The following is a 26,047-nucleotide window of genomic DNA, read 5'->3' as shown; positions in this document are numbered from 1 at the left end:
AAACTACGAAAGAATAGAAATACAAACTACAAAAAGATACAAGAATACAAAAGAAAACAATAAAAACTGAAAACTAAAAAAAAAAAAATCCAAAATGAAGACTAGAAGGAACCAAAGGTAAATATGCACAATGTATAACATCTGAAGTGCATATAAGGTTAAAAGAAAAGGAAAGGGGGCACCTGGGTGGCTCAGTTGGTTAAGTGACTGTCTTCAGCTCAGGTCATGATCCTGGAGTCTTGGGGTCTAGTCCCGCATGGGGCTCCCTGCTTGGCTCAGGGAGTCTGCTTCTCCCTCTGACCTCCCCCTTCTCATGCTCTTTCTCATTCTCTCTCTCTCTCAAGTAAATAAATAAAATCTTAAAAAAAAAAAAAGGAAAGTTTTTAGGGAAATTAGAAATGAAGAAAGATTGAATGTATTTGAGAGAAAGTAACAGATATAGAAGCAGGGAAAGATGATCCAAAGTTAGAATCGAAACACTGAAAAGTCAAAGGACTGAAGCAGGAGAAAAACCAAACCAAAACAAAACACGTGTGTCTGTGATTATAATAATCCAAGAAAATTTTCTGAAATAAAAGATTTTAAAAATTAACAAAATAAAGAAAAGATAAAGCAAAATGTTAAAAATTTAGATGTAAATTTAGACATAAATAGAAATAACAGCAAAAGACAATCATAATAGGTGAAATTACAAAATCAGCAAGTGTTTTATGAAAATAGTCTGAAAGCAGGGGAATTGATAATCTTCTAAAAATACACAGTCTCACAAAATTAAGTCTACTAGAACCAGAAAGTGAAATAGGCTCTTTATAACCAAATGATCTAGTATTAAATTTCCACAGACACAAAAATATCTGGCCGGATGTTTTCATAGGAAAATTAACAAATGTTCTTGTTTTTCATGACCTTGACAGTCTTGAGGAGTATTGGTCAGGTATTTTGTAGATGTGCTTCTATTGGAATTTGTCTGATGTTTTTCTCATGGTTAGAATGGAGTTACAGGTTTTGGGGAATAAGATCACAGAGATAAAGTGCCATTTTCATCACTTCACATCGGGGATACATACCATCACTTCCTGCTGCCGATGTTGACCTTGACCATCACTTGCCTGAAGTAGTGGTTCTAAAGCTGTTCTTTACCCCCCATTTCCATGGAATAGTCTTTGGAAGAAAATGGCTATACACAGGCCACTCTTAAGTAATTGGGATTTATGCTCCATTTTCCTAAAAGCAAAATTTCTACATAACTCTTTTGGAATTCTTCTGCATGAGGGATATGTCTCTTTCCCCCAATTTATTAATTTATCTACTCTTTATATCAGTATAGATGGATAGATATTTATTTTATATTTCGGGTTATAACCTAATCCTATGTCTTGTTGCTCAGATTGTTCCAGATTTTGCCATTGGGAGCTCTTTCACTGTGTCCCTTTGAGACTACCATAAACAGTGTTTTTTTTTTTTAATTTAATTACATTTGGCTCTGCAAGTGGCTCCCACCTCATTTTGCATATTTTCTGTTCTAATTTAGTCCTAGAATCAGCCATTTTCTAAGGAACCCTGGTTTCTTTTATTGGACAACAGTATTAGAAACCAAAATGTGGGCACTAATTGGGCTCACCGTTACTGATATATGACTCTTTTATGCTCTCTCAGTTGACCTAACAAGGAAATATATGTGTCTATACTAACATATGTATGTACACATATCTATGTATATTTTTAGATGTGACTATTCATATCTATATTAAGATAAATACAGATGAAATACCTGAATGTGAGACAGGGGTCCATCAAAATCCTTGAGAACACAGGCAGCAACCTCTTCGACTTCAGCCACAGCAACTTCTTCCTAGACACATCACCAAAGACAAGGGAAACAAGTGAAAATGAACTATTGGGACTTCATCATATAAAAAGCTTTTACCAGCAAAGGAAACAGTCAATAAAACCAAAAGACAATGGACAGAATAGGAGAAGATATTTGCAAATGACATATCAGATAAAGAGCTAGTATCCAAAATCTAGAAAGACCTTATCACACTCAACACCCAAAGAACAAATAATCCAGTCAAGAAATGGGCAGAAGACATCAACAGACATTTCTGCAAAGAAGACATCCAGATGGCCAACAGACAAATGAAAAAGTGCTCCACATCACTCGGCAACAGGGAAATACAAATCAAAACCACAGAGAGATATCACCTCACACCACCTCAGAATGGCTAAAATCAACCAGTCAGGGAAGGACAGATGCTGGCGAGGATGCTTAGAAAGGGGAATCTCCTACACTGTTGGTGGGAATGCAAGCTGGTGCAGCCACTCTGGAAAACAGCATGGAGGGTTTCAAAAAGTTGAAAATAGAGCTACTCATGACTCAGCAACTGCACTACTGGGTATTTGCCCTAAAAATACAGATGTAGTGATCTGAAGGGGCATGTGCACCCCAATGTTTATAGCAACAATGTCCACAATAGCCAAACTGTGGGAAAAGCCTAGATGTCCATCAATAGGTAGAATGGATGAAGAAGATGTGGTATATGTGTGTGTACACACACACACACACACACACACACACACACACACACACAGGAATATTATGCAGCCATCAAAAATGAAATCTTGCCATTTGCAACGAGGTGGATTGAACTAGAGGGTATTATGCTAAGTGAAATAAGTCAATCAGTGAAAGATAATTATCACATGATCTTGCTGATATGTGGAATTTGAAAAAGTGGGCAGAGGATCATGGGGGAAGAGAGGAAAAAATGAAATGGTACAAAACCAGAGAGGGAGACAAACCATAAGACACTCTTAAACTCAGGAAACAAACTGAGGCTTTCCGGAGTGGAGGGGGTGCAAGGTGATGGGGCGGCAGGTGATGGACACTGGGGATGTGTGTGCTATGGTGAGCACTGTGAATTGTGTAAGACTGATGAATCCCAGACCTGTACCCCTAAAACAAATAATACATTATATATTAATAAAATTAAGAGGTGAAAAATATGAATTTATTTTGCTGTCTCCAATTGTAATCCATTACTCTAGCTCCTTTCCTTGCTCTCTGTAAATTCCCAATCCAACAGTGGGAAAGCTGACTCCTCTCATGCATCCTCCATTTACTCGATGCCAGGATACCTTATAACAGTATCAGAATTGTAAAGCCATATCCCTGTGGAAAGTAACTTCATCAGTTAGAATCCAGTTCTTGTGTGCAGTTATTTTTGCCTTTAGTCTTTTAGGAACCCACTCAGTTACAAAGTTCCTTAGGTCAGCACCATTTCCCCATTCAGTGAGACTGATTTTTATATTGATTACACAGTTAAATTTGCTTGTCACAGCCTGCATGCCTTTCTAGGATCCTCTGACCTCCTAAATAATTTTTAAAAAATTTTGCATGCCTTAAGTTTCAAACTCTTTATGCTCTAAAGTTCTGTGGGCTTGATAAATGCATGTCATATATCTACCTTTACTGATAATTAGTAGGTAAATTATGATCTTACCTTTGAATAGACAGTTTTAATTTTTCTTCCTAATCAGTATGGAGGAAAAATCTAGAATAAAAAGTATTTTGCTGGAAATGGCAGGAACCATCTCTGCTCTTCTCATCAGATGAAATTTTTCTTTGGCTTTACCGTATGCAGTTGGTTTCCCTTTCCTGTGTCCCAAAAGCTTTAAATAGGAGATTTTTATTTTGTTTTGTATTTTAGTATAAAGGAGCTTTTGTTATAAAAGAAGACTGCTTGGAACAATAACATTTTCTTTTCGGATCCAGTATTTTAAAAGGGAAAAAAATCCCTTAAATCTCATTTTCTTGGTTCAGCCTCATAAGGTTGAGTAACAGGCATAATGCAATCCTGTGACAAAACTTGGGATTTCCAGGTGAAAAATTGACTAGTGTCATTGACGATTAATATACCACAGGAAAAGGGCACAGTCACCACCAGTAGGGTCTTTGTCTTTTATGAATGCAAGGATCAGTGAATACGTGCTTCCCGGTTTGTAAAGGGTGCTCTTTATCTCAGATGTTCTGCCCATGCAGAGGAGCAAAGAAGAAAGCTTCCTACCCAGGCAGAGCTTGGATTTGTCAGGTGTGATTTATGGCTATTTATTTTAGTTGCTATATGAGTAATCAATTTTTTTCCCCTTGACAGTCTATACTACTATTTGTTTTGCCAAGTTTTTAATAATGAAAAGAACTGGCTTTGAAAATTGAAATGCCTCCAGCAGTGTATGTGAATGTGCCTGGAAAGAAATAAAGGAGAGGAAAGGAGTTCTCTAGAGGAGGAAACTGTGTCTGTTTTGACTTTCTGTTTCCTAGCACTTGAGACATAATAAGTGCTGAAAAAATGCCATCAGGTAAGTGAAAAAGTACTTATTACCTGGTGTTGTCATTATAGAAAGGTAGTAATGCATTATAGAATGGTAGTAATGCAGCAAACATACCCATTGCAATTATTTGATAATTCACAAATGGGATCAGTGAAGGTCTGACAACTTTTCTACCCCTGGAATAGCTCTTCTGTCTGCAAACTCAGGTAAGAGGCAGAAACATATTCATTGCAGGGAAAATGGTAGATTGGTTACTGCTATGGACTGAATGTTTGTGTGCCCCCCCCCAAATTTATATATTGAAGCCATAAACCTCAATGGGACTGTATATGGAGGTAGAGTGTTTGTAAAAGTAGTGTGTCATAAGGGTACGGCTCTGATCTGGTAGGATGAGTGTCCCTTAAAGAAGAGAAAGAAAGACCAGAGTTCACCCTCTCTCCTTGCATGCACCGAGGAAAGACCACGTGAAGACCCAGCAAGCAGGCAGCTCTCAGGGCACGCTGGGAAGAGAGATATTACTAGAACCAGTTTGGCCAGCACCTTGATCTCAGACTTCCCTGGCTCTAGAACTGTGGGGAATAAATTTCTGTTGTTTTCAAGGCTCTCAGTCTATGACATTTTGTTATAGCTGCCCACACAGATGAATACAGTCACTGAGTAGCAAAAGTAATGGTGTAACTCACAGTCTTAAAGGAAGAGACGTAGGAAGTCTAGCCTCAGGGAAAGCCACCGAGACTTGCTCAGTCAGGCTCTCTCTTTGTGTGTGTGCTGGTGCCTGCTTGACTTACCCTATTGAGAGACTCTCCCTATGGTGGAAAAAAACCACTCACACTCAGATTTACATTCTATTCCAGCAATCCCAACAGAAAGTTCTGTTTCCCATGTCTGAAAATCAGCCCTCGAGAAGGACTCTGAATAGCCCTGCTTAGAATGGGGGCTCACACTTTAGAATAAATGTTTCTCATTGAGAGGGTAATTAGTTACTTACAAGGTTGCATGCCCATTGCTGTCACCATGTAGAGAAGAGCCAGGCACGACCCCATCAAAACTCTGCATAAGGGGTTAGTGGTGGTGTTAAAGGAAAGGAGGAATAAATATGAAAGGACGTGGTCCACTTCATAGAGGCTGGCAGCCATATCTGTGATTTGGGGCAATCGAAGCATCTCCAAATTAATGTTCAGGGACTCAGAATCAAGTCCTATTTTGACTATACAACTCTGATGGTGCTTCCCATTTTCAGAAACTAGGCTTTTGTCTAGTTCCTGAAATCAAGTTATCATCCTGTACTTGGGTTGTGAGTGTTTTAACACGTTTTATCCCCATTTCCAGAGGCTATGGCAGGAGCACGTTTCCAGTATTCCTAGGTCCTCTTGGCTTGAAATTTGTCAGGAAGTAGAATTCCATGGTTGGATCTACTCCTTTGAGATCAGTTTTCTGCCTTTTTGATTCCCGAGCATCCTTTCCTTCTGGATTCCATATTGCCATGCTATGTCTACAGTATGTTTATTATAAAAACCTGTTTTCCTCATGTTAGCCTCTGTGAAGTTGGCTGATCTCCTGGAGTAATACTTACTACAATATCTGACCACACTGGAGGAGGACTGCAGATCTGCAGTGTCGTTGAGGTTCACCTTTTGTAGGTGCATTGACTCCAGATTCCTCTCAGTCCTTCTCTGCCTGTAATAGATTTACCTGAGATAGAAGAAACACCATTTATAATTTTTACAGCATGTATGCCATAACTTTTGATATTCACATTTTATGTAGTTTCCTCTAATATTAATTCTGGGCTTTGGCCAATGGGACATGAACGAACATGACACAAGCAGAGCTGGAAAATCATTTGTAGGGGCACCTGGGTGGCTCAGTGGGTGAAAGCCTCTGCCTTCGGTTCGGGTCATGATCTCAGGGTCCTGGGATGGAGCCCCGCATCAGGCTCTCTGCTTGGCGGGGAGCCTGCTTCCCCTTCACTCTCTCTGCCTGCCTCTCTGCCTACTTGTGATCTCTCTGTGTGTGTGTGTGTCAAATAAATAAATAAGTAAATAAAATCTTTATAAAAAAAAAAGAAAATCATTTGTATACTGGGGTATTGTACTCTTGGGCTATTCAATCTTAGATTCCTGAGGCACTAAATAAAGATGTCTGGCTGTGCTCTTGGAGAGACTGTGTGTGTGTGTTACAGGGAGAGAGAGAGAGGGAGAGATGGAGGCTAGGACAACTGGAACAGTGCCACTGGTTCCATCCATCCTAACTAAAGTACCATACTGGCAAAAGAAGTTATCTTGGATAATCTAGCCCCAGAAGAAATGCCAACTAAAGACTACCTAGACTGCAGAATTGTGAGAAACAAGGAATCATTATTGTTTTAAGCCCCTAAATCTTGCAACGGTTTATCATACATGAGAGATAATGAAACACACTGGTTTTTGTCAAATTTGGGGATTCCAATCTTTTGTCTTTGCCCTGCCTTGGTTCCATTCCAGAAGTAAGGATGAGCACTCATTATGAGCAGACATTCCTGCCACGTTTCTTTCTTTTTTTAAGATTTTATTTATTTATTTGAGAGACAGAGATCACAAGTAGGCAGAGAGGCAGGCAGAGAGAAAGAGAGAGGGAAGCAGGTTCCCTGCTGAGCAGAGAGCCCGATGTGGGGCTCCATCCCAGGACCCTGAGATCATGACCTGAGCCAAAGGCAGAGGCTTTAACCCACTGAGCCACCCAGGCGCCCCTCCTGCCACATTTCCGATGCAGTGAGGAGGTAGCGTGTCAATGAACCAAGAACCTTCCCTCTGCAGTGGAACTGGGAAAACCCAAGTCTGTTTTCTGTCCAATGGTGGCGACGTCTTGTCTGTTTTGTAGGCTGTGAGGTGTTGTCTATTACCGCTTTAGTGCTTTCATACAGTGGTTGAGAGAATTTAATGCAGTGATGGATATGAAGCATCAGGCCAAGACTTGGTAATCTATCCATAGTGGCTGTCATGTTTATCAATCTTTCTTCTTTCGTCTCAGGTTTTATAGACTCTCGAATTTTCTCTGTGGCCCTCAGAATGCAGCTACCTGACTAGGGGTTTGCCATTGGGGTGAGCCTCCGTCTCCAGCTATCTGACTGGGGATTTCAGTCTTCTGAGTCTAACTTTGTAGGCGCAACCTTTCTAGAAGGATCTGTCCAGGAAGCTGCTGCTGTTGTTGTTGTTTTCAGCTAATTTCTCTCTACACTTCTGGAACCACACTCCCACCATGTTCTCCTAGATGAGCTCTTCCTTCAGGCTTCTGCTGCCTGTTCTGTAATCAAAGTGAATGCTGAATTCCCATGTCTGGACTTCATCTTTTATTAACCAACAAATCATTACCATATGGATTTGGCTATTTTCCCAGCTTTGGTGGTTTAACTATGGCCGTGACTCCCAGCCGTGTTGCAAGCTACTCATGGAAATTATTTATGTGATTCAATGGCCTCACTCTCATCTGAAATATGATTTTTGACTGATTCACCCATAGCTCTGAAATATGTTATGGAAAGATAATTGCCTAATGCCCATGTAATAGCTATCTCTTCTTTGGGGGATTAGGTATCGAGAATATTTGAAAGAAATGAGCTGGCTAATGCATAGTATGATTATTAAATTTTTCCAAAGGTTATACTAGTCGAATATGCAATCTCAAATAATATTTAATTAAAAGTTAGAATTTCTAGTCCATGGTGTTTGCAGCATCAGAATTTTTAATTAAACCTGTCTTTGCACTGGTAAATTTTCAAGGGTTATTAACCAACAACACAATTTTTTAAAAACCTGATTTTTTCAATCAAGCCACTAACTAACTTTGTGCCTTTAAGTAGGTCACTTAACTTCTCTGGGCTTCAACCTGATCACTTATGAAAGAAAATGTTATGTACACCAATAAATTTGGAAAAAATCCTAAAAACTTAAAACCTAAAAAGAAATAGAAAGCCTCAATACTTTTATAATCATTATGTTAGTCTGCTGAGGCTTCTATTAAGAAAAGAAAACCACAGTCTACCTGGCTTAAACAACAGGAATTTATTTTCTTAAAATTCTGGAGGTTGGGAAGTCTAAGATTAAGGTGCTGCTCCTGGTGAGAATCGTTCCTGGCTAATAGACAGCTGCCTTCCGACTGTACTTTGACATGGCAGGAAAAAAAAATTAGCTGTTTAACAGCTCTTACAAGTACACTAATCCCTTAGGAACAGAACTCTACCCTTATGACATGATTTAACCTTAATTACTTTCTTACGCCAGATACAGACACATTGATTGGTAGGCCTTCAACATGCATTTGGAGGGAACATAATTCAGTCCATAGCAATCACTAAATTGCTAGGAAAATATTAAGAAAACGCAAGGAAAATATAGTTTCTGTGAAACTTTAAATGAAAAGTTCATTTTATTTTTAAAGATTTATTTGTTGAGAGAGAGCACGAGTTGGGGGGAGGGCAGAGGAAAGGGGAGAAGCAGACTCCCCTCCGAGCATGGAGTCTTACATGGAGCTCAGTTCTAGGACTTTGGGATCATGACGTGAGCCAAAGTCAGGTGCTTAACCAACTGAGCCACCCAGGTGACTAAAAGGTCATTTAAGCTTACATGAACTCTTAGAACCCAGGAAAAGGGTGAATATTTCCCACATCATTTAATGGAGCTAAATGCAACCTTCATTGTAAAATCAAGTGAGAATAGCCTGAGAAAGAAAATTATCTAGAAATCTCCCTTGTGAATATAAATGTATAAATTATAAAAAAAAATTATTAGCAAACCATATCAAACACTACATAAAATGATAATATAAACAAATTTTTGAAAAAAGTTTATGTATTTATTTGTCAGAGAGAAAGAGAAAGAGAGCACAAGCAGGGGAGTGGCAGGCAGCAGGGAGCCTGCTGAGCAAGGAGCCCAATGCGGGATTTGATCCCAGGACACTGAGATCGTGACCTGAGATAAAGTTAGATGCTTAACCAACTGAGCCACCCAGGGCCCTTATAATAAACAAATTTAGTCTAATAGAGGAATCTGAGAGTGGTTTAATATAAAAAAAATCTGCAAATGTCACTTATTAACAGATGAATGTGGAAGGTAATATATAACCACCTGAAAAAAAATGCAGACCTTTTTTTAAACATTTAATTTTTTTAAAGATTTTATTTATTTATTTATTATTATTTTTTTATTTGACACACAGAGGTCACAAGTAGGCAGAGAGGCAGGCAGAGAGAGGGAGAGGAGGAAGCAGGCTCCCCGCTGAGCAGAGAGCCTGATGTGGGGCCCCATCCCAGGACCCTGGGATCATGACCTAAGCCGAAGGCAGAGGCTTAACCCACTGAGCCACGCAGTCACCCCCAGACTTTTTTTTTTTTTTTTAAATCAGCATCCTTTCATGAGAAACACTTTAGTGAAAAATGACTATAAAGAAATTTTCTTAACTTAAAGATACCTAACAAAAATTGAATGCAAATATCCTTCTTCATAAAGTATTTGAAACATCTATTTAGAAATTAGAAATTAGGAATAATTTAGAGTTTTAGAAATTAGGAATAAGATACCGATGCCCATGTCTCCTTTTCTGGAGGGCATAGCTAGGGTAAGAAAACATATTGGACAAAATGCCTAAGAATTGGAATTAACAAATCTGTCAATGACGAAGGCGCCATGATTGAATACATAGAAAATGCAAAAGAATCTATGGTGAAATTATTAAAAAAAATAAAGGTGTTCATCTAAAAGTGGAGTCTGAGAAAGGGACTGGGATGCGTGGCTTGTTTTGGGTGGTGACCTCAGGGAAGTTGCAGTGCAGTGGCTGGGAGAAGGGGACAGGAGTAAGAGAAGCCAGACACGGTGTGTTATCGAGTTAGCTGTGGCTGCCGACACCTGCATTCTCATCCCACTGATGACTCTCTGAAGGTCTGTGTCGACTGTGACTTAGAACTATCCCTCCAAATATGGGATGTTGGTGGAGAGTCTCCAAAGTGTATGTCTGAGGTAGGATACTGGCAGGATATACATCAAATTGCCCACCACTGTTGTGCTAAAATTGGAAGCGGGATGACAAAATGTGGTTGGTGCAGAGCCCCGAGCATCTGTTGCAGTGACTGGATATAAGACCACTATAAAAAATAAATTGGATTTCTACATACAAAAATAAACAGAACACACAATTAAAATAATTAAATAATATATAATGTTAAATTATATCTCATGTTATATATTATATATATATTATTAACAAATATTACATTATTATGTTAAATACTTAAAATAATTAAAAATATGTGCTAGACATGTATAGAGAAAGTTATAAAAATTATAAACTTCCTTGGACGTCCATGTATGGCTAAATGAGTAGAAAGATTTATCATTTTCATGGAAAATAAATCCACAGTGTAATGGTGTAAATTCCCCTCAAAGTGATCCATAGAAAGGCAGTCCTGTCAATATATCATCCAGTGTTTTAAAAAAATGCTTCCTATGGATCTGATTTTTTTTACTTCCCCCAAATAATGAATGTTAGGGGATTTATAACAAAGTAACTTGATAAGGTGGAAAGAATATATACTTTGGAATAAAACTAAACATTATTTTTAGTGCTGTTGCTAGAAAATACTTAACCTCAGAGAAATCATTCATTTTATGAAGGAAGGGGTAATGCCTAAATTCAAAGAATTATGAGGACTAAATGAAAACAGAACAAAGTGATTAAATGAGAACATAAAGAAAGTGCCTGGCACATACTAGGTGTTTAGGCAGTTTTATAGTTCTCAGTATTTCCATTCTGCAGTCAACAAACTCAAAAAATTAGAATAGATTTTTACCAGGTGTGAAACTTTTTGGAGAATAAAGATATCAAGGGAAGAAGCATGAGCTTGAAATGTCTGTGTTCCCTTGACAACTGGACCTCTTTTTCCTACTTTACTATCACGTAAATCCCTGTTGTCACTTTCTTTATGATGTTCTTTTAGACATTCTTCTTTTTTTAAAATCTGAATTCAATTTAGTTAACATATGGTGTATTATTAGTTTCAGGGGCAGAATTTGGTGATTCATCAACTGCATAGAACACCCAGTGCTCATTACCTCAAGTGCCCTGCTTAATGCTCAACCCACCCCACTTCTATGACCCTATCCCTGCTCACCTCCCCTCAGTTTGTTTCCTAGAGTTAAGAGTCTCTTATGGTTTGTCTCCCTCTGTGTGTGTTTTTTTTAAAGATTTTGTCTATTTATTTGACAGACAGAGATCACAAATAGGCAGAGAGAGAGGGGGAAGCAGGCTCCCTGCTGAGCAGAGAGCCCGATGTGGGGCTCGACCCCAGGACCCTGGGATCATGACCTGAGCCGAAGGCAGAGGCTTAACCCACTGAGCCACCCAAGGGCCCCTCCCTCTGTGTTTTTATCTTATTTTATTTTTCCTTCCTTTCCCCTAAGTTCATTTGTTTTGTTTCTTAAATTCGGTATCTGAGTGAAATCATACGGTATTTGTGTTTCTCTTACTGACATTTCACTTAGCATAATACCTTCTAGTTCCATCCATGTCATTGCAAGTGGAAAGATTTCATCCTTTTTGTTGACTGCGTAATACATTCTTGATTTTAAAGTAACCAGTTCTATCAATCTTTTTCTTACGCTTAGTGCTTTCTTGGGTCTTATTCAATAAAATATGTTAATTATGACAGCTTTATAATAAATCTTGATGTCCAGGAGAACAAGTCTCCTGTATTATTCTTCTCAAATATTCTTGGGCCTTGGATCATTCATGTTAATTTTAGAATCAATTTGTGAAGTTTCTCAACAAACTATGTTAAGATTTTGATTGATATTACAGTATTCTGTAGGTTAATTTAAGTTGAATTTACATTTTTTAGAATATTGGGCTTATCTATCTGTGAACATAGAACAAATCTAATTTATTCAGCCTTAATGTTTTTTAAAAAATGTTTTTTTTTTTTAAGTTGAGTGTTGAGTTCGTGGGTGTGAATTTTGGGGCTATGCTTCATAACTTAAAGATATGCATTATGTATCAAATATAATCTTTTTAAAAATGAGGAAATATGCCTTATGTGGAATATAGCCATTAAAATTGATGGTAAAGTTACTGATATGGAAAGATCCACAGCATCTTAATAAGGAAGAAATGCTTTTTTCATAATAGCATATGTTTTAGGTAAATGCCATTTATTAAATACAAGTGAAATGATGAGTGAAGAATAAAGAGAGAAATCTGAAATATATTGAACATGCAGAATTGAAATCAAGAGTCAGGTAGAGAAGCACTTTGAAAATGATGAAGGAAGAACATTTGACAATCCCTTCCTCCTTCCAGAAAAGCAACAAGAACACTGACGAAAATGGTCAAAATTAGAATGTACAGAACTCTGGAAATGACAGGATTGTAGCATGTGAGGAGCGTCTGTTCCAGAAAGTCAACTGGATCACGGTAAGAAAATTGAGCTTTATGGTATCTTAACTTGCACTCACCTCTCTCTTTTTTAGATTTGCAACAACTTTGAAAACTGACACCCTGACACCAGCAAACTAATGGCTAGTGAAGGGGGTGATACGGGTTTGGAACTCTCTAAAAGTCCTGTTCCTAGAAATTTGACATTATTTGTCCTCTCCGGTAGCTCACTAAAAATGTCCATTCCCATGGCTTGTCTTTATATGCCTTCAGGACTCACTCTACGTCAATAATTCTATCCCTGGAGCATTTGTCAAAAATAATCAACAGCAATTGTTTAACACTGGCCAAGGTGGTAAATAACCAGTTAGGGCTAAAAAATGTAGTGGACAGAACTTAAAGGAAAAAGCTGAGAATGAGATGTCCATGCGGCATGAGCATGGATGTGTGCAAGCCTTGGAAAGGCCAGAAAAGGCCCTTGTTTCTCTGACCTCAAGGCTAGGAAGGCTAAGGAAGAGTTGTACACCGCCTGCCAGAGCTCGGGAGGCTTGCCCCGATACATGCACAGAACCATCCAGCACAGACAGAGACACTTACTGGTTCAAGACATGTAAGGAAATCTCTTTCCAGTCTTTAGCTGACCATTAAGTTACTCAAGTAGAGACTTCAGTGGCCCCATGTAACAAAGGATACAAACTTCACAGGACTAATTTCACTGAACAGGCAACAGCAACAAACCTTGGGCAGGGAGGATCAGATTTTTATAAAAGTAAATAAGCATGTCTCTTAAAATACCTAGTTTTTAAAGAAAATTAAGAAACACGCATAGAAATAAGAAAGTATGGCCCATACACAGAAAAACATGCCATCACTAGACACTACCCCTAGGAAAACCAGACATTTTTACTACACCAAGATTTTATTTTATTTATTTAAATTTAAGTTAGTTAACATGTAGTGTATTATTAGTTTCAGGGGTAGAATTTAGTGATTCATCAGCTGCATATAGCAGCCAGTGCTCATTCTAGCACATGCCCTCTGTAATGTCCACCCCCCAGATCCCCCACCCACCTCCTCTCCAGCAACCCTCTGTTTGTTCCCTACTGTCAGGAGTCGTTTATGGTTTGCCTCTCCTTCCCTTCCCCTGTGTTGATCAGTTTTATTTCTTAAATTCCACATATGAGTGAAATCATATGGTATTTGTGTTTCTTTGACTGACTTATTTCACTTAGCATAATACTCTCCGGTTCCGTCTGTGCCTGCAAATGACAAGATTTCATTCTTTTTGATGGCTAAATCATTTATTTATTCACAAAAAAATAAGTTATTTTAAATATGATCAATGAGCCAAAGGTAACCATGTCTAAAAAACTAAAGGAAAAAATGAGAACGATGTCTTGCCAAATAATGAATATCAATAAAGAGAGAGAAATTATCTAAAGGAACTAAATTCTGCAGTTGAAAAGTACAATAAATAAAATGCTAAATTCACTAGACGGGCTCTGTAGCATATTGAACAGGAAAAAGGATAAGGCAGAGAACTTGAAGATAGATTGATAGAGGTTATGCAATCTTAGGAACGGAAAGTAGAAAAGAATGAAAAAAAAAAAAACAGAAATTCAGCGGTCTGTGTGATATCACTATAGGCATAATGGAAATCCCCGAAAGAAAGGAGAGAGAAAACGGAGAAGAAAGAGTATTTGAAGAAATAGTGATTAAAAACTGTCAGGTTTTGAAATCCCCCAGACAGAGAATCTTAAGAGCAATAAGAGAAAAGTGACTCATTACATACCAGGGATTATCAGTAACTATCAGCTGACTCTTCTCATCAGGAACCGTGGACATCAGGGGCGCTTGGGTGGCTCAGTTAAGCATCTGCCTTGGGCTCAGGTCATGATCCTGGAGTCCTGGGATGGGGCCTGATGTCATGCTCCCTGCTCAGTGGGGAGTCTGCTTCTCTCTCTGCCTTTGCCCCTTCCCCCACTCATGTTCACTGTCTCTTCTCTCTCTCTCTCAAAAAAAAAAAAAAAAAAAGAGTGGAACCACGGACACCAGAAAGCAGTAAAATGAAATATTTAAAGTGCTGAAAGAAAAAGACTATTAACCAAGATTTCAATATCCAGCAAAACTATGATTCAAAAATGAAGGATAAATTAAGACATTTCCAGATAAATAAAAGCTGGAAACACTAAAGATTGTACATCAGATGGAAACAAAAGGATAATAGATATTATAGGTAATATATATCATATTATATATAATAGGATATAATAATACTATGAATCAACAGGAAGATAAAATAATACTGGTAAAGATAACTATGTAGATAAGTATAAAAGAAAGTATAAGTGTATTTGTATCTGTAATTCTTTTTTTTCTCCTACTGAAAACTGCATAAGACAATAATTATAATATTGTGTCACTGGACTTACAGTGTATAAAGATGCAGGTTTTATAACAAGAGCACAAAGGAGGTGAGGTTAAAGCTGTATTGCAGCAAAGCTTTTGTATACTATGGACTATGTGCTTATCTAACTCGAAGATTGTAAGTTAAATTAATTTACTAATTACTCATATCACTCAAAAAATCATAAAAGAAACAAGAGAATTGAAACCGTATACTAGGAACATCCCTGTGACGCATAATAGCAACAATGACGGAGGAAAAGAGAAACAAAAAAGATACATACTTACAGGAAACACATAGCAAAATGACAGAAATGTATCTTGCCTTTTCAGTAAGTATATTAAATGTAAGTGGACTGAACACTCCAACCCAAAGTCACAGAAATGAATGAAATATATAATCCAACTACATTCTCTGTATAAGAGGCACACTTTGGATAGCAAGATCAAATAGGTTAAAAATAAGAGGATAACAAAAGATACCATGTAGACAATACCCAAAAGATGGCTGATATGGCTTTACTAATATCAGCAAAATAGATTTTAACAACAGAAGAATGTGACCAGAGAAAACAAGGCTATTGCCCTTTTTAAGTGGGTCGGTCCATCCCCAAATTATTAGAGTGCAGGAAAATCAATGCCTAGAGGGAAATTTATTGCTGTGGTTATAAATTTAGGGCTGAAAACTAATAAATAAGTTGGTAAGGTTGCAGCGTACAATATCAGCACAGAAAAATCAATCATATTTCTATACACTAGCAATGAATAATTCAAAATAAAATTAAGAAAGGCAATTAAGATATTAAGGAAATGAAGAAAACTCTATTTACAATGGAATGAAAAAGAATAAATTACTTAGGAATAAATTTAACAAAAGAACAAAATTTAAAAAATATATATTTTTCTTTTTTTTTAAATAAATATATGAGATGATGGATATTAACTTAGTGTGGTGATCATTTCACAATATAGGTAAGTCAAATGATTGTTCCAAACACCTTAACTTTACAGTGCTGTATGTCATTTATATCTCAATAAAAGTAGAAAAAAGAAGTATATACACTGAAAACCAACAGACTGTTTTAAGAAGTAATGGTAAGAATGTGGAGACACTGCAATCCTTATAATCGCTGATGGAAAGTTGTAGCTGCATTGAAGAATAGTCCGCAGTTCCTCAAGAAGTTAAACAGAATTACCGTATGACCCAGCAATTCTAAGTATACATCCAAGAGCACTGAAACATATCTATATGGAAACTCGCACACAAATGTTCATACCTGTGATGCACATAAGACTAAAACATGGAAACAACTCCTATAAATATAGAAATAAAATGTATTATATTCATATAATGGAATATTATTCAGCTGTACAAAAAATGGTGTCCAATTCAAGCTACAACACACATAAGCCCTGAAGCCATTATGCTAAGTGAAATAAGTCAGTCACCAAAAGCATGTTATATTGTATGTCATTGCTTAGTTCCCATCTATATGGAATGTCCAGAATATGCAAATTCTTACAGACAGAAGATACATTAGTTGTTCCATGGGCTGCCGAGGGAGGAGAATAGGGAATGACTGATAGGTATAGGGTTTCTTTGGGGGTTGATGGAAATTTTCTTGAATTAGTTTGTGGTGATGGTTGCACAACTCTGTGAATAGACTGAAAACCACTGACTCATACGTATTAAGAAGGTGAATTTGATCTTATGTATATTGTGTCTTAATAAAGCTGTGATTTAAAAAAAGATGCATTCCAAGGTCCTCTTCAGGTCTGATGCTTTCTTTTAAGGCACATAACCCAAACGTAACAGTTAGCTATAGCAAACCTAATTAATCGCAGAATTGTCCAGGAAAGGAGGCTTCAGATGTTCAATACCCACAGAGAATTTCTTGCAGGGATTTTGCGCATACAAAAGCTGCTTGAAAGTCCCTTGCTGCAAACCAGACCAAAGGAGTGACTGCAGTTGGTGCAGTTGGTGGGCCGGACTCATTGCACAGTCCCAGAACTGGAAAATCACTGCCTATTGCCTATTTTTAAAAAATGTACAGATTCTATGCTCCTCGTTATGCTCAACTTCATCTCTGCTCAGATGAAGAGTTTCCTGTGGTTGCATCTGGGCGTTTCTGGGCTCCAGGCTCTGTGACCTCTTAATAGGGAAGAGCTCTTACAGGATAGCATAATGAACTTAAGTGATACAATAGAAAATTGTACAGCCTTTCCCCCCCCAATGTATGCACATATATTTATTTATTTATTTAGATTTATTTTTTATTTATTTTCAGCATAACAGTATTCATTGTTTTTGTGCCACACCCAGTGCTCCATGCAATCCATGCCTTCTCTAATACCCACCACCTGGTTCCCCCAACTTTCCACTCCCCCGCCACTTAAAACCCCTCAGATTGTTTTTTAGAGTCCATAGTCTCTCATGATTCACCTCCCCTTCCAATTTCCCCCAACTCCCTTCTCCTAACTCCCCGTGTCCACCATGCTATTTGTTATGCTCCACAAATAAGTGAAACCATATGATAATTGACTCTCTCTGCTTGACTTATTCCATCAGAAAGGACGAATACCCAACTTTTGTAGCAACATGGACGGGACTGGAGGAGATTGTGCTGAGTGAAATTGTACAGGATTTTAAAACAGCAATTTATTATATTAAAATGCATGGTAAAAATAATATGTGCACTTTTAAAAATATTCAACAAGTACAGAAGAAGAGTCCTACTTTGTCACAAAAACTACATTTTTGTGTTACTCTGCTGGACATTTGCCTTTGTGCCCTCGGATCCTGTCTCTCCTCTGTTCTGTGTTTGCGGGGAGCTCACTTCCCACCCTCTGGTTTATCCTCAGGTTTCTGGGAAGGTTTTCCTGATGGAATGTGCTGGCGGGACCCTGAGTGGTACCCTCTTGGCTTCAGATGGCATTTCTAAGGCAGGTGCCTCTCCTCTGTGGTCCTGTACCCTCTCAGGAGCCCATCACGGTCCCGGCTTCTCCGTGGTGGCTCTGGCACCTGGGACCTGCCCTCGGGTCATTGCACCTCCCTGGGTTTTGCCGAACTCGGCAGCGTCTCACCCTGCACCATCAGCATCTGAGCTTTTCTCATCATCTGTTCTGCAGGTGTGTTCGGTTCTTCTGTTGGAAATAATCTGCAGTAGTTTGTTCTCTGTCTGATAAGGAACATTCTTCCAGAAGTTTTCTATGATTATATATTCATATAGATAAAGAGCCTTTTTGTGCAAATAAGTTAATAATAGCGATGAGCTGCCTTTCTGTCCTACGGTATAGCCTGGAGAGCTTTCCTGCTAGCCTGCATAGACTGACAGCTATCCATTTTTAAATAGCCGCATGTTACTCCATCGTAGGGACATACCGTAGTGTATTTAACTGGTGTTCTGTTGGTGGAGTTGAAGTCCCCTCCAGTTTCATGTTATTAATAACACTGATACATGTATCCCTCATTATATGTCCAGGAACATTTGGAAATCTGAGAGAAATTGCCACGTTGGTTTCTGAAGAGATGATCTGAATTTCTACTCCAAGTCAATGTAGAGGCGTACTTGTTTCCTCATATTCTTACTCATTCTGCGTGTTATCAAACCTTCAATTCTTTCCAGTCTGATGGAGGTAGAAAAGGCCAGATCTCATTTTTTTAAGAGCAGTTTTCAAATAATGGATGTGCTTAAGGGGACCCATGTCCTTATGTAGAGGAAGTCAGAGATCAAACAAAGCAGGGGCTGCCATTGCCCACGTGACATCCAGAAGCCAGAACCGGGGCCTGTGCAGAGTTTTGAGTTGCTCTCTCTTAAGAATGGGCCCAGAGTGAACCGATGTGGAGGACACATGCTTGTCTTGTGGAAGTGTGGTGTGTGGGGATGTGCGGGTGCAATGGCATCTTGCTTCTGGTATATGGGACTTAATGTTCACTCCCTAGATCATGAGGGTCAAAGCCCCCCTAGGCCTTCTTGCTGGAGATCTTCTGTGCCTTAAGTAGCTTAGACCTCCAGAAGTATTAACTGCTGAAGAGGAGTGCCAAGTGAGACTGTGGTTTTCAGGGACCCAGTCAGTAGGATTTTTCTTCATGGGATTGAAAGTCCCACACAGGAGGTTCAATGAAAGGGTTATTCTCTCAAAAGAGAGCCAGGAAAGGAGATCAAGCCTGGGTCTGTGCTGGCAGCCTGGGAGTCCAAGTGTTGTGGTGGAGGGTGCCTGTAAGGGTAGAGGAGCTTGGGATGCAGGGAAGAAGCTTCCAGAAGGACAGCCCAGACGGAGTTTTTGGGAAAGATTCTACTTGAGAGAGGCTGATCTGTGCAACCCCACCATGCATGGGGCCTTCTTTGTCCGTGGCGCCCCCCACCGCCACCCCCACCCCCACCATGTAGGTTGGCCAGCGGAGGGAGAGAACAGGAAAAGTGGGACGGGGATTTTCTGAAGTTCCCATTTACCCACCTCGTGAATGTACTCTAGCCCCTGCCCCAGGACCCATCCAAATCTACAGACTGAGTGTTTCTCCATTTTAGGGTTGAGGTTGTTTTTTTTAATATCTTAGCAGAGAGCTCATTTTTGGCCTTGTATGTGGTCTTCCAATTAGCTTAAATTGGGGAGGGCGAGGAGCCTAGCAGAAAAGACTGGAAAACAGAAGAGATCTGAGGTTGGGGTGGAAGGGGGAGGGGGAGAGGAGGAAGAGGAGGAGGATCTACTGCCGGAAGTAGGTCTCTTGCCGAAGGCCAACCCCCGTTGTTGGAATTTGTCTCCCTGCCGGTTTAAGTCCGGCAGATGAGGTCCCCTTTATTCCTCTGCCGCTGTTCTTCCTCAGCTGCCTCTGATTTTGAAGAGCAAAGCCCTTCTGTCCCTAGGGTTAGAAGTATGATTGCTTCTCCGTTGTCTACATAGGTGCAGCTCTTTCTGAATATCTAAAACCTGTTCAGTCAGAAATTGCTACTTTCCCAAGCACTCTCTCTCACCCGCTTAAGGAATTAAGTAACTAACTGTGAAAACTGCCCTGCTTTCTGAGAGGTGATTTTGCAGTGACCTCAGAGCCACCTCTTGGCCTTGACTCCACAGAGACCATCTTCCGGGGGGGAGAAATCCATGGCCTGCTCTGATGGAACAGGGTAAAACTGGAAAGGAAATAAATGATATTTTCCTGCTTTTAGGAGCCTATTACAAAAATAGAAGCTGAAAGTTAAAACAAAACAAAAAAACAAAGAAGATTCTCTGCTGTAATGTGATGCATAGATTGAAATATCCCTTAAGAATTTTGGGTTCAGGGGCACCTGTGTGGCTCAGTGGGTTAAAGCCTCTGCCTTTAGCTCAGGTCATGATCCCAGGGTCCTGGGATCAAGCCCCGCATCAGGCTCTCTGTTCAGCGGGGAGCCTGCTTCCTCCTCTCTCTGCCTGCCTCTCTGCCTACTTGTGATCTCTGTCTGTCAAATAAATAAATAAAATCTTAAAAAAAAAAAAAAAGAACTTTGGCTTCAGGTAAACCATCCTTGCAACTTTTCACAATATCCTGAGTATGAGATATTGAAATCCTTAATAAATACCATCTTTTAATTCAGGAGAGCTGAGTCAACAAATGTGACTGTCACTCTTGGTTTCCTCCTCCTTGCCATCTTGCAAGTAAGAGGACTTTTCAGTGAGGCCGCCTGCAGTCCTTCCTGGCTAACCCTCAGTGGCTTTGGCCTCTAGGCTCGATATTGCTTCACTGGATGGCGCGCCATTTCAAATATTTTGCATACTCGCCTACTAGTTATTTAAAAACCAAAGCAGGGGCGCCTGGGTGGCTCAGTGGGTTAAAGCCTCTGCCTTCGGCTCGGGTCATGATCCCAGAGTCCTGGGATCGAGCCCCACATCGGGCTCTCTGCTCGACAGGGAGCCTGCTTCCTCCCCTCTCTCTGCCTGCCTCTCTGCCTACTTGTGATCTCTGTCTGTCAAATAAATAAATAAACAAAATCTTTAAAAAAAAAATAAAAAAAATAAAAAATAAAAACCAAAGCAATCGAGGCAACCAACCTATGATCCCTGCTCTTGCAATGAGAAAACACAGCTGCTCTAGGAAGCCTGTGAATTTCCACTGATACCATTTTCATGGTTGCATGAAACAGTGCACTTCCTGCTGGAGCTGGGACAAGGCAGACACCAGGCAGCTTGACTGTGAGGGATTGAGAGGTAATAGGTTGGCTGAGAAGCAGGGCCACGCTCCTCATGCCGGGGGACTGTGTGCAGCTGGACTTAGCACACATCTGATGAGATGTCACACTTTCAAAAGCACTGGGGAGGCATTTAACTCGGGCCAGATCTCTGCTGCGTGAGCTCCCTTTCCTGTCTGCGGTGAGCACCGAATTTATAAAACACCACAGTGAGGCTGGCAGGCTGACAGCCCGTGGGAACGGGAAAGAGAGGAGGTGAGATTGTCTGTGTTGTTGGGACCTGGTGGAAGTGGGCTTGGCCTCATCTGTCTCTTGCATTAAGGTGATGCTTAGGGGGTACTTTGGACGTGAATTACTTAGGGAGCGTCCTGGCAGCTGGTTCTGAACAAAACGTAGAATGCAAAGATGCGAAAAAGCTACATGTCCCCGGATACCATGTTTTAACCGGGAGCTTGCAAAGATACTCTTTATAGCTTTGCTGCCCAGCCTGGAAAGTGACACACGCTAGAGGTTTCAGGCAAGGACAGACAGGGTACTAGACTCACGTCGAGGGAGACGACTGACCAGGCCCCCATGCTGTCATCCCTGTAGCATCCTCCGCCCTCTGCAGGACAGTCCCTTAGCGCCTGCCTTGAGTATTGCAAAAACCGTTAACCTCGGTCCTGTCTCGGGTTTTTTCTATTCCGTGCTTCTGGCTGCAAACACACCGGGCTCTGTGCTGGGGCTATGTGTAGAGAGGCCGTCTCTTCCCTTAAGGCTCTGTGGTGCGTGGGGAAATCACCAGGAAAGGGACAATTAACTGCAATTCTAGAAGAGTCGCCAAAGACAGGGAATAAAGTTGTGGGAGACTGTCAAGCATTTTTTTTTCTTCAGGAAGCCCCTTAAGGTTATTAACTATTGATTTTAAAATCAGAAAGGTAGCTTCTTGATTTGTAAAGAGCCTATTAGAGTCTTAGGAGAAGTGGGGTTTATGGTCACCCATAGGCAGTGGTAGATAAAAACAGTCATCTCTAATTTATAAACTGGGAGCAAGGCATTCAAGGCCATGCATCAAAAAGTATATAAGTATATAAACATATGTCACTTATCATAAGCACATACATTTCTAGAGCTTACCAGGGGAATTCTAACTTAAAATTTCTCTTAAGCCTCTCTACTTATATTAATATAACTCAAGACAACTCTTCCCTTGTACTCATGGTTCCCTTAAATTTAATACATATCTACTAAATACGTATTTCCATGCGAAAGTCCATGGCAGGCACCAGCAGTGAACTGAAGAGGCAAGGACCAGTAGCTACACAGCTCTGGCCAGGAAGACAGAACCTTAGTTTTGGGATGGACTGATTCTCATTCTAGCCTATTAGGATCTGATGAATCGTTTAAATACATTTTTCATTAGACGCCCAAATAACCAGAAGACATATGGTGCTACCGTTCCACTGGCATTTATGAACAGAAGCAGCTGGTAAGCAGATTGAAATCTTTAAAAAGGGAACAAGAGAGCCTAAGGGGATCGAAATTGTTATCAATCAGTCCTGAATTCTTCAGCCTTCATGCAGGTCTTGAACTGGCCAGAAGGGGTTGAAAGAGTCCGCAGAACTGGCTTTGCTTTGAAGAGTCTGGCTGGGAGGGTGTCACCTGTCACAGGGACAGATGGGATCCTCTTTGGGCCCAGGGGCCTCCATTATGGCAATATATATGAACAGATCCTGTTTCTAGAGGCAAAATGATGTTCAAGGGGCTGCAGGGAAGACGGGAGGATGCTCGTTGGCTGCGTGGGTCGTGGGAGGGGTTCGTGGAAGGTGGTGCGGATTGATGAAACTGCCCGTGTGTTGCTCTTTTAGTTCTCAGAAGCAGTTCACGTCTCGTTTTGTAAATTTCAAGCCATGGCCACTACACTGGCTCAAGCCCGATCAGCCAACTGGAATGATTCACACCGTCATTAGGATTTAATTTTTTTTTCCTCAAAAAACTAATTTTAAACTATTAGGCTCTGTTTTGCATTTACCATCCAATCTGAGTCTTGCCGAGGGAAGTAAGGCTCAAAGAGGGTAGACGAGATGCCATCAAGCAGCAGAACCAGGATTTTAATCCCAGTTTCTCTTACTCCAAAGCCATTCTCTGATTCTTGTCATTCAGTATTGGAGAAGTCATAACTGCTGAGGTTTTTCCAGGACCCCAGTGTGATCGTAGACAAAGATCACCAAAGCTTGTGGATTCAAATGCTGAAAAGGAAGAGGACTCATTTTATGAAGGATTGGGTAGCCCTCAAAGGATTCAACGTGAGCGTTAGACTGAATTTTGCATCTTTGTAGGGGAGAGAAATCAGGGTAGCGCTACCTTAGGGCTCCTGGAAGTTTGACTGCAGGGAACAGGGTGCAGAGATCAAGGCTTGCTTGGAGTACATTCTTTGACTTGAGTCCTACAGCTAAATGAAGAAACTACCGCCAAAGTTTCAACTCCTGCCAGCTCTGGAAAATGTTTCATTCTCCTCCAAAGCCAGGTTTTAAACACATAGTGAGCAATCCTAAAAATGAAGATACAGCAATCATTCTTTTGAAAGGAATGCAACTTTAACATCCCCTAACCCCCCCCCCCCAAAAAAGTGCTCCACTAATCCACTGAAATAAATAAAATGATCAGCTGGTATCTTTATAAATCGTCCAAGACAGTGTTGCTGGCCTCGTTCGTCTTCATCCGAAGGTCCAGACAGGCAGCTTCATTTCCTTAGCTCTCAGTCTTTCTAAGGAGAGGACACCATTAGGACTGGTGCCTAATGGGGACCGGAGAAAGAGTCCTACTCTCCCAAGCCCTGTCTCAAAACATGCAGGGATGGCCCTACAGTCCATGTTTTCTGCTGCTTGATTTTGAGAACAAGTCACTGCTGACAACAGCTGACACACTTTGTCTGTCGGTGCAAGTGATCCCAGGATTTTGTTCTTGCCGAGGGTCCCGCTTCCTCCAATGACTCATGTCTCACCCTTTTATCCTTCCAGGTCTTTAAATAGTTCCAAGCACACTCTCTCATTCAGTCCTCACACTGACTCCACGGGGTGGAGGTTATAATCCTCAGATGATGAGACGAAGGCTCAAGGTCATAGAGCTTGTAAGACACAGGGCAGGAATGCCAACTCAGGACTGTCTGGCCCCAGAGGCAGGGCGTCATAGCCATGACACAACCCCTGTCTTTTCCAGCCCTCCCCAGTGGGGCTCGGGAAGGTGTGGCAGCCCACGTGGCACAGAACCAGTAACAGGGCACACACTCAAACCTTGTTTTTCATTCCAATGCCCTGCTTTCAAAAAGAAGGTGATACTATTTATATTTATTTATTTATTCATTCCTTTTTAAAAATGAGTTTTACTTTTTATGACAGTTTTTAGGTATACAGAAAGAGTATAAAGATGGTAGAAAGAGTTCCACATACATGTCACCCAGTTTCCCCATCATTAACATTTTACGTGAGTCTGGAACATCTGTTACCATCGATGAGCAAGTATTGATGCATTAGCAAGAACTGATGCCTCTATTTTATTCAGGTTTCCTTGGTTTTTACCTAATGTCCTTTTTTTTTTGTTTCAGGATCCCATCCACGATACCACATTGCCTTCACTAACCATGACTCTTTGGGCTTCTCTCGGCTGTGACCATTTTCTAGACTTTCCTTTTGATGACCTGGACACTTTTGAGAAATGGCGGTCAGGTGCGCTATAGGACAGCTTCCTATTGGGATTTGTCTGATATTTTTCTCAGACTTGTCTGTTATGGGTTTATGGAGGGAAGGTCTCCGGAAGGAAACTGCCATTTTCATCAAGATCTTATCAGGGATAGATCCTATCAATATAAATCATTCCTGTGGAAATTGACTTTGATCGCCCGACTGAGGTGGTTTACAGCAGGTTTCTTCACTGTAAAGACCCCCCCCCCATTCTTTATTGTACTCTTTGGAAGGAAGTCATGGCACAGCCCATGTTTAAGGGGTGCGGAGTTAAGCTCCATTTCTTTGAAGGTGGAAGATCTACATAAATAATTCGACATTTTTCCGCACAGGGAATTTGTCTCTTCTGCTCATTCATTTATTCATTTATTTACATCAGCGCGGATCTGTGGACATTTATTTACATCAGCATGGATCTGTGGACATTTATTTATTTTTGACACAAAAGTTTATCTTGTCTACTGCAGTAATAAAGTAGTTTAGTACAGCTGTGACGAGCTCTAGTTACGTAGTGTAAGTTTCTGGTTATTCTGAAGAGACAGTAGAGCATCTAGAGGGCACGGTCTATCTGTGGGCTGTTTCCTGACTCACCAAGCTTGGTGCTGGAAAGTATACTTTATTTACCAACGAGGAAATGTAGTACCAGTATGACGATACCACTGGTCCAGTTCATCTCACACTTGCTCCATTTCCCCACAGGGCCCCCACCTGGCCAGATACCAAGGGAGCCTAGTGTGTCCATTCCTGAGCTCAGTTAAGGCAAGCAGTTTACACCTCCAAGCTCCTACCCCAACCAGGATGCTCTCAACTTCGCAACATAATGAGGACAAGTAAGCCATGATCTTTCCTTTTAAAAGATTGAGTGATTGGTTGATTGATTGATGTATTTGAGAAAGGGGGGTGGGGGGAGCAGTAGAGGGGAAGGGCAGAGGGAAAGAATCTCCAGTAGACTCTCCCCTGAACATGGAGTGTGATGTGGGGCTTGATCTCATGACCCTGAGATCATGACCTGAGCTGAAATCACCAGTG

The 26,047-nt window shown here is 40.4% G+C and overlaps 1 long non-coding RNA gene across 1 annotated transcript; it reads left to right on the top strand.

Annotated features, from left to right (window-relative positions):
- The first annotated feature begins 4,160 nt into the window (after positions 1-4,160).
- LOC123391329 lies at positions 4,161-25,844 on the top strand. Its single transcript, XR_006605976.1, has 4 exons — positions 4,161-4,359; positions 12,658-12,771; positions 24,883-25,003; positions 25,718-25,844. It is a non-coding gene; the product is annotated as an uncharacterized LOC123391329 (long non-coding RNA).
- Positions 25,845-26,047: the final 203 nt, after the last annotated feature.

Source organism: Mustela putorius, unplaced genomic scaffold (genome assembly GCF_011764305.1).
Source record: "Mustela putorius furo isolate JIRA1106 unplaced genomic scaffold, ASM1176430v1.1 tig00000198_pilon_pilon_pilon, whole genome shotgun sequence".
Classification (NCBI taxonomy): Eukaryota; Metazoa; Chordata; class Mammalia; order Carnivora; family Mustelidae; genus Mustela; species Mustela putorius.
This window is presented reverse-complemented; position numbering and strand designations above follow the sequence as displayed.